Here is a 10,296-nt window from a genome sequence, read left to right on the forward strand (position 1 = left end):
ATATGCTTCACTGAATTGGGTGGGTTTAGAAGAGAAAATGAAGAAAACTCCTCCTCCATGAAGCCTGCCTGCCACCTATCAACATGATAATAAACTAATTAATTCTGTGTAATGAGAAACATATATCAAGGTCCCTACACTTCATGTTGTGTTATGGTGTGCTTGTTTACAAACCTTGTTATCTTTCTGTTTAAGGGTCACTCTATCATTTAAAGTCATGCTTGCAGGTCACCTAGCCTTCTCCACACAAGGCTTGCATTTGTGGTTTTTCCTGTATGTGTGTGCCACCATAACTCACATTGGTGAGGATAATAGTTAAATTGCACTGAACTTTTTCACACTGATGAATTCAGATGTAACAAATAAATATGGGCACAGAGTAAATAATTTCTGAATGAATGAGTGAATCAGAATGAGATAATGTTGAGGAGTTATTGCTGCCAGAGTGGGGACAAGTTGATGGGGAAATGTTGGAAATAAACATAGAGCAAGTAACATTTAATTAATGAGAGAAAAGGAAAGAAAAATGAACTAAATATAGAATAAAGAATTTCAAAGTAATAAGTAAAGGAAGAAGTATTATCCCAGTGAGTTGTTTTTTTTTTTTTTTTTTTTTTTTTTTTTGCGGTATGCGGGCCTCTCACTGTTGTGGCCTCCCCCGTTGCGGAGCACAGGCTCCGGACGCGCAGGCTCAGCGGCCATGGCTCACGGGCCCAGCCGCTCCGCGGCATATGGGATCCTCCCAGACCGGGGCACGAACCCGTATCCCCTGCATCGGCAGGTGGACTCTCAACCACTTGCGCCACCAGGGAGGCCCTCCCAGTGAGTTTTGACAGGACAGTACTTGAAAAAATATTTACAGAGTTTCATTCTCCACTTACCTTTATTTTGTTTGTCTCCTTTGGACTTCCTGAGTTTAAAGGTGTTCTTCACTCTGTTGAAGGAAAATAAGCGAAGTAAACTTGGGATAGTGAAGTGCAGTGGTTCTGCACCTGGAAACAGCATCAGCACCTAGAAACTTGTCCAGATGCTCCATCCTCAATCCAGACCTAATAAATCAGACTCTGATGTTGTACCTAGCAATCTGTATTTTAGTAATCACCTCTAAGTGATTCTGATGCAGATAAAGTTTGAGAACTCACAGTGGATGAAGCAGATCTCCCACTTTAGTACTGAGATCCTTATTACCTCAGCTGCTAGGACTATAACTTACTTGTGGCTCCAGAAGTTGCCATGACTAAAAAGAGCAGCCTCATCCATGGTTACATCCCTCTCTGGGACAGTACTTGTCCAGAGATTTGTTGGTGAAGGGGCATGAAGTTCGGCCTTTACTTCAAGTTGGGTCATCTTTGAAGAGTTGTACCTGATTCTCCAAGCTCTCTGTCAGATCTATGTGGCCTCTGTCACACCTGCATCCTGTTGAACTTCCCCATTTACTCAAACCTGCTTCCCTCTATCCCTTATAGGCATTGTTTTCAAGAACATTCTCCACATCTCCATCTTAGCATCTGTTTCCTGAGGAACCTGAAGTCTCCTGGTTTTCATGTACTTGGAAGAGGTCATTGAGAGGACGTGCCCACCAGTTGACCTATGAGTGGGTCAATCAGAGGCTTCTTATACCCTCCCCTGTACATGGAATTTACATTCTGCTTACTATTCCCATGCTAACAGCCACTTCAAGGATGCAGCCTTGAGAGAGTAAGGGGTTGTTGAAACTATCTGGACTATATATGTGACTGAGCCACATTAAGTCTTATATATAAACTTTTAAGATTCTGGTAGGTAGGTGTGGACATCTATTCCTCTTGTGGCCACCCAAGGGAAGCCTCATATGTAAGTTCCTTGTCACCTATCAATCGGAAGTGGTCTGCCTCTTTCTTTGGTCTCTCATTTCCCTTCATGTATGGGGGCCAGTTTCAAATGTCACCTGGGGAACTCCTGAGGTTGCAAGCCAATACATGTTTTAAAAGGTCACACACCTGTGTGGGAGTGGGAAGGAGTTCAACAATTAAAAAAAAAAACAGCCCAAAGATTTGTGAAGAACAACTTAGGATAGAGGAGCTTCTGTTAAGCTGGTAGAAAGAAGAGTGACCAAGAAGTAATAAGTGTATGGATATTGGTAGACCTGACTGAGAGGGACTCCGCACTCATCTTGCTGGGAAGGGCCCTGGGGGTAGAGGTAGCAGAGTCATATCTGGGGAGATTGTTAGCCTTGTAGAGATTCCAGGTCCTCAAGTATGTCACTGATGAAATAGAGAGAGCCAAATTCCTGAAGGGACCAAATAGATAGAATCAAGCACAGTTGCAGGGCAATATAAATAGATTGAATATCAAGGATGAGATGGGATGACATAAGTCTGTGTAGATATTCTTGGGGTCATGTGACATTTAAAATCAGATACAGACCTCTTTTCCTGCCAAAGTTAGGCATCAAATGATGCGGCCTATAAACACCCTCTTCTCACTGGACATTATATCTGTCACTTGACAGAAGGAGAAAAATTCTAATTTATAGAGACTATGTTTCTCTTTCAATGTCAGGATGTGACACAAAAGGTTAAATAAATTGTAAAAAATAACTAAAGTTATAATTTTTTATACCTGATCGTGAATTAAGATTTCTATATCACAGCACGAAATGGAGGGTTTTTTGGTTGTTACATAAAGTATATTAAAAAAAACCCAAACAAACAAAAATTGCATTTCCAAAGACTCAGAGAAAAGGGATTTGTAATGGGCAGCAGCAGCAGAGGAATCCATTTCATTTGATCATTGCTGAAACTCGTACAGAGGTTAAAAGGTTCAGAAATAGAATGACAGTTGAAGAAGACTTCTTTACAGAACTATGAGCAATTGTGAAAACTGACTACTTTCAGAGTACTTAGACAATGGCATTTTTTTACAGAGACCAGTCTGAGGTGGACTGAAGTGGATTATAAGAATAAAGGTTGTGAAAATGGTAAATGTCCCTGATCTGATCTAGAAAAGATATTGTCTTTTTATGGGCATAACAAATATTTAAGTGATGTGAGATAAGTTATTATCATAAGAGCATGTTCTCTTGATGAGGGTATATGATTATACTGAGAATAGTAACAGCTACATTTATTGAGTACCTGTCATGTGCTGGGCACTGGTCCCAAGTTTAAAGAATGTGCCAAACATTTATTTTTATTACCTCAATAAATTTAGTGAACATCCATCATCTCATATAGATACAAAATTAAAGAAATAGAAAAAAATTTTCCTTATGATGAGAACTCTTAGGATTTTCTCTCTTAACAACTTTCATATATAACATACAACAGTGTTAATTATAATTATCATGTTATATGCTACATCCCTAGTACTTACTTATATTATAACTGGAAGTTTGTACCTTTAAAATATATATATATTTATTTATTTATTATTTTTTCTTCCAGTCTTACTGAGACATAATTGACATACATCACTGTATAAGTTTAAGGTGTACAGCATAATGATTTGACTTACACACATTATGAAATGATTACCACAATAACTTTAGTGAACATCCATCAACTCATATAGATACAAAATTAAAGAAAAATAAAAAAATTTTTTTCCTTGTGAAGAGAAATCTTAGGACTTACTTCCTTAACAACTCTCATATGTAACATATAGCAGTGTTAATTATATTTATCAGCTTGTACAATACATCCTAGTACTTATTTATTGTATAACTAGAATTTTGTACATTTTGATTGTCTTCATCCAATTCCCTCTCCCCCAACCTCTCACCTCTGGTAACCACAAATCTAATCTCTTATTCTATGAGATTGTATGTTTGTTTTCAAATTATTATTGACTTATAACAAAATGTTAGCTCCTGGTACACAACATAGTCACTTGATATTTCTATACATTTCAAAATGATCACTAGATAGGTCTCTCACCCTACAAATATATTAATTATTGAATATATTCCCCAAACTGTACATTTCATATTCATTTATTTTGCAATTGGAAGTTTGTACCTCTTAATCTCCCTCATCTATTTCTCTAATGTTCTCACTTCCTCCCCTCTGGCAACCACCTCTTTGTTTTCTGTATCAATGATTCTGGGTTTTTTTGTTTTGTTTTTTAGATTCCACATTATAAGTGAAATTAAATGGTATCTGTCTTTTTCTGTTGGGCTAATTTCACTTCTTGATGAGTCTGGATAAAAGCTTATCAATTTTGTTTATCTTATCAAAAATCCAGCTCTTAGTTGCATTGAGTTTTTCATTTTTTAAGTCTTTATTTCATATATTTCTCCTTTGATCTTTATGACTTCTTTCCTTGTACTAAATTTGGGTTTAGCTTGTTCTTCATTTTCTAGTTTGTTTAGGTGTAAGGTTAGATTATCTAAACTAAGTTTGTCTACTATAGATTTTTCTTGTTTCTTTTGGTAGGCTTGTACTACAATAAACTTTTCACTTAGAATGGATTTTTTGTGTCCCCTAGTTTTTGGATTGCTGTGTTTGCATATTCATTTGTTTTAGGTATGTTTTGATTTTCTCTTTGATTTCTTCAGTGACCCATTTTTTTTTCTTTAACATCTTTATTGGAGTATAACTGCTTTACAATGGTGTGTTAGTTTCTGCTTTATAACAAAGTGAATCAGCTAAACATATACATATATCCCCATATCTCCTCCCTCTTGCGTCTCCCTCTCATCTTCCCTATCCCACCCCTCAAGGTGGTCAAAAAGCACCAAGCTGATTTCCTTGTGCTATGCAGTTGCTTCCCACTAGCTCTCTGTTTTACATTTGGTAGTGTATATATGTCAGTGTTACTCTCTCACTTCATCCCAGTTTACCCTTCCCTCTCCCCGTGTCCACAAGTCTATTATTCTCTACATCTGTGTCTTTATTCCTGTCCTGCCCCTAGGTTCATCAGAACCTTTTTTTTTTTTTTTTAGATTCCATATATATGTGTTAGTACATGGTATTTGCTTTTATTTTTCTGACTTACTTCACTCTGTATGACAGACTCTGGGTCCATCCACCTCACTACAAATAACTCAATTTTGTTTCTTTTTATGGCTGAACAATATTCCATTGTATATATGTGCCACATCTTCTTTATGTATTCATCTGTTGATGGACATTTAGGTTGCTTCCACATTCTGGCTATTGTAAATAGACCTGCAATGAACATTGTCGTACATGACTCTTTTTGAATTATGGTTTTCTCAGGGTATATGCCCAGTAGTGGGATTGCTGGGTCATATGATAGTTCTATTTTCAGTTTTTTAAGGAACCCCCATACTGTTCTCCGTAGTGGCTGTATCAATTTACATTCCCACCAACAGTGCAAGAGGGTTCCCTTTCCTCCACACCCTCTCCAGCATTTATTATTTGTAGATTTTTTGATGATGGCCATTCTGACTGGTGTGAGGTGATACCTCATTGTAGTTTTGATTTTCATTTCTCTAACGATTAGTGATGTTGAGCATCCTTTCATGTGTTTGTTAGTAATCTGTATATGTTCTTTGGAGAAATGTCTACTTAGCTCTTCTGCTCATTTTTAGATTGGGTTGTTTCTTTTTTTGATATTGAGGAGTATGAGCTGCTTGTATATTTTGGAGATTAATCCTTTGTCTGATGCTTTGTTTGCAAATATTTTCTCCCATTCTGAGAGTTGTCTTTTTATCTTGTTTATGGTTTCCTTTGCTGTGCAAAACCTTTTAAGTTTCATTAGGTGCCATTTGTTAATTTTTGTTTTAAATTCCATTTCTCTAGGAGGTGGGTCAAAAAGGACCTTGCTGTGATTTATGTCACAGAGTGTTCTGCCTATGTTTTCCTCTAAGAGGTTTACAGTGTCTGGCCTTACATTTAGGTCTTTAATCCATTTTGAGTCTATTTTTGTATACAGTGTTAAGGAGTGTTCTAATTTCATTCTTTTACATATAGCTGTCCAGTTTTCCCAGCGCTATTTACTGAAGAGGCTGTCTTTCCTCAGTTGTATACTCTTGCCTCCTTTATCAAAGATAAGGTGACCATATGTGCACGGGTTTATCTCTCGGCTTTCTATCCTGTTCCACTGATCTATATTTCTGTTTTTATGCCAGTACCATACTGTCTCGATTACTGTAGCTTTGTAGTATAGTTTGAAGTCTAGGAGTCTGATTCCTCCAGCTCCGTTTTTCTTGCTCAAGATTGCTTTGGTTATTCAGAATCTTTTGTTTGTCCATACAAATTGTGACATTTTTTGTTCTAGTACTGTAAAAAATGCCATTGGTAGTTTGATAGGGATTGCACTGAATCTGTAGATTACTTTGGGTAGTATAGTCATTTTCACAATGTTGATTCTTCCAATCCAAGAACATGGTATATCTCTCCATTTGTTTGTATCATCTTTAATTTCTTTCATCAGTGTAATATAGTTTTTTGTATACAGGTCTCTTGTCTCCTTGGGTAGGTTTATTCCTAGGTATTTTATTCTTTTTGTTGCAGTGGTAAATAGGAGAGTTTCCTTAATTTCTCTTTCAGATTTTTCATCATTAGTGTAAAGGAATGCAAGAGATTTCTGTGCATTAATTTTGTATCCTGCTACTTTACCAAATTCATTGATTAGCTCTAGTAGTTTTCTGGTAGCATCTTTAGGATTCTCTATGTATAGTATCATGTCATCTGCAAACAGTGACAGCTTTAGTTCTTCTTTTCCAATTTGGATTCCTTTTGTTTCTTTTTCTTCTCTGATTGTTGTGGTTAAAACTTCCAAAACTATGTTGAATAATAGTGGTTAGAGTGGACAACCTTGTCTTCTTCCTGACTTTAGAGGAAATGGTTTCAGTTTTTCACCACTGAGAATGATGTTGGCTGTGGGTTGGTCACATATGGCCTTTATTATGTTGAGGTAAGTTCCCTCTATGCCTACTTTCTGGAGAGTTTTTATCATAAATGGATGTTGAATTTTGTCAAAAGCTTTTTCTGCATGTTTGATGATCATATGGTTTTTCTCGTTCAGTTTATTAATATGGCATATCACATTGTGCCATATGTGATCATATGGTTTTTCTCATTCAGTTTATTAATGATCATATGGTTTTTCTCATTCAGTTTATTAATATGGCATATCACATTGTTCATATGGTGATGATCATATGTTTTTTCTCATTCAGTTTATTAATATGGCATATCACATTGTTCGATTTGTGTATATTGAAGAACGCTTGCATCCCTGGGATAAACCCAACTTAATCATGGTGTATGATCCTTTTAATGTGCTGTTGCATTCTGTTTGCTAGTATTTCATTGAGGATTTTTGCATCTATGTTCATCAGTGATATTGGACTGTAGTTTTCTTTTTTTGTGACTTTGTCTGATTTTGGTATTAGGGTGATGGTGGCCTTTTAGAATGAGTATGAGAGTGTTCCTCCCCCTGCTATATTTTGGAAGAGTTTGAGAAAGATAGGTGTTAGCTCTTCTCTAAATGTTTGATAGAATTCGCCTGTGAAGCTGTCTGGTCTTAGGCTTTTGTTTGTTGGAAAATTTTGAATCACAGTCTCAACTTCAATGCTTGTGATTGATCTGCTTATATTTTCTATTTCTTCCTGGTTCAGTCTTAGAATGTTGTGCTTCTGTAAGAGTTTGTCCATTTCTTCCAGACTGTGCATTTTATTGGCATATAGTTGCTTGTAGTAATCTCTCATGATCCTTTGTATTTCTTCAGGGTCAGTGGTTACTTCTCCTTTTTCATTTCTAATTCTATTGATTTGAGTCTTCTCCCTTGTTTTCTTGATGAGACTGTCTAATGGTTTATCAATTTTGTTTAACTTCTCAAAGAACCAGCTTTTAGTTTTATTGATACTTGGTATTGTTTCCTTCATTTCTTTTTCATTTACTTCTGATCTTATCCTTACTATTCCTTTACTTCTGCTAACTTTGGTTATTTTTTGTTCTTCTTTCTCTAATTGTTTTAGGTGTAAAATTAAGTTTTTTATTTGAGATGTTTCTTGCTTCTTGAGGTAAGATTGTAGTGCTATAAACTTCCCTCCTAGAACTGCTTTTGCTGCATCCCATAGGTTTTGGGTCATCGTCTTTTCATTGTCATTTGTTTTTAGGTATTTTTTGATTTCCTCTTTGATTTCTGCAGTGATCTCTTGTTTATCTAGTAGTGTATGGTTTAGCCTGTATGTGTTTGTATTTTTTCCAGATTTTTTCCTGTAATTGATATCTAGTCTCATAGCACTGTGGTCAGAAAAGATCCTTGATATGCTTTCACTTTCCTTAAATTTACCAAGCCTTGATTTGTGCCCCAAGATATAATCTAACCTGGAGAATGTTCCATGAGCACTTGAGAAGTAAGTGTATTCTGTTTTTTTTGGATGGAATGTCCTATAAATATCAATTAAGTCCATCTTGTTTAATGTATCATTTAAAGCTTGAGGTTCCTTATTTATTTTCATTTTGGACGATCTGTCCATTGGTGAATGTGGGGTGTTAAAACCACCTACTATGGTTATGTTACTGTCGATTTCTCCTTTTATTGCTGTTAGCATTTGCCTGAAGTATTGAGGTACTCCTATGTTGGGTGCATAAATATTTACATTTGTATATCTTCTTCTTGGATTGATCTCTTGATCATTATGTAGTGTTCTTCTTTGTCTTTTGTAATAGTCTTTATTTTAAAGTGTATTTTGTGTGTTATGAAAATTACTATCCAGCTTTCTTCTGATTTCCACTTGCCTGGAATATATTTTTCCATCCTCTTACTTTCAGTCTGTATGTGTCCCTAGGTCTGATGTGGGTTTTTGCAGACAGCATATATACAGGTCTTATTTTTGTATCCATTCAGCCAGTCTATGTCTTTTGTTTGGAACCTTTAATCCATTTACATTTAAGGTAATGATTGATATATATGTTCCTATTACCATTTTCTTAATTGTTTTGGGTTTGTTTTTGTAGGTCTTTTCCCTCTGTGGTGTTTCCTGCCTGGAGAAGTTCCTTTAGTATTTGTTGTAAAGCTGGTTTGCTGGTGCTGAATTCTCTTAGCTTTTGCTTGTTTGTAAAGATTTAATTTCTCCATCAAATCTGAATGCGATCCTGCTGGGTAGAGTAATCTTGGTTGTAGGTTTTTCCCTTTCATCACTTTAAATATGTCCTGCCACCTCCTTCTGGCTTGCAGAGTTTCTGCTGAAAGATCAGCTTTTATCGTTATGAGGATTCTCTTGTATGTTATTTATTGTTTTTCCCTTGCTGCTATTAATGTTTCTTCTTTGTATCATATTTTGATAGTTTGATTAATATGTGTCTTGGCATGTTTCTCCTTGGATTTATCTTGTATGGGACTCTCTGCACTTCCTAGACTTGATTGACTATTTCCTTTCCCATATTAAGGAAGATTTCAACTATAATCTCCTCAAATATTTTCTCAGTGCCTTTTTTTCTCTTCTTCTTCTGGGACCCCTATATTTCAAATGTTGGTGCATTTAATCTTGTCCCAGATGTCTCTGTGACTGTCCTCAATTCTTTTCAGTCTTTTATTTTTATTCTGCTCTGCAGTAGTTATTTCCACTATTTTATCTTTCAGGTCACTTATCTGTTCCTCTGCTGCAGTTATTTGTCTATTGATTCCTTCTAGAGAATTTTAAATTTCATTTATTGTGTTGTTCATCATTGTTTCTTTGCTCTTTAGTTCTTCTAGGTCCTTGTTAAATGTTTCATGTATTTTCTCCATTCTATTTCTAAGATTTTGGATCATCTTTATTATCATTACTCTGAATTCTATGCCTATTTCCTCTTCATTTGCTTGGTCTGATGGGTTTTTTTTTTTTTCAACCACTGAAAGTAAGATTTCATTGATAGGAAATAATCACTCTGGTACTATAAACATCACATGAATGAAATGAATTTTAAAATTAACAGAAATTATTATAAAGATATGACCTGCTTGCCATTAAAAATAAACAGAATCTTAAACCTGAATAAGTTAAATCCTTTAGTAAAAGCAGACTCTATCAACTATTCTTCATAATGGTGAGTGTTTTTGACAGCTAAACTTTAGAATGGTACCAAATCTATTTTCAAAAATGTAATACAATATAGAAATCTGCTTAAAAACTAAATATTTGTTTAGCATTTCTGAATAATAATATATTTAACATGTTATTGCATTTCTTTTTTTCCCTCTAATAGGTAAAATGTTTTGCCAGGTGCTTTATGAGAACAGTTGAAAGGAGAGCTAAATTAAAAACGCATTTTAACACTGCCTGGTCATTATGCACATAGGGGTTAGTACAGCAGATATGATAAAGATTACTGTTTTGTCTACCTAATATGTTTAACA

Source organism: Mesoplodon densirostris, chromosome 11, assembly GCF_025265405.1.
Source record: "Mesoplodon densirostris isolate mMesDen1 chromosome 11, mMesDen1 primary haplotype, whole genome shotgun sequence".
NCBI classification, from domain to species: domain Eukaryota; kingdom Metazoa; phylum Chordata; class Mammalia; order Artiodactyla; family Ziphiidae; genus Mesoplodon; species Mesoplodon densirostris.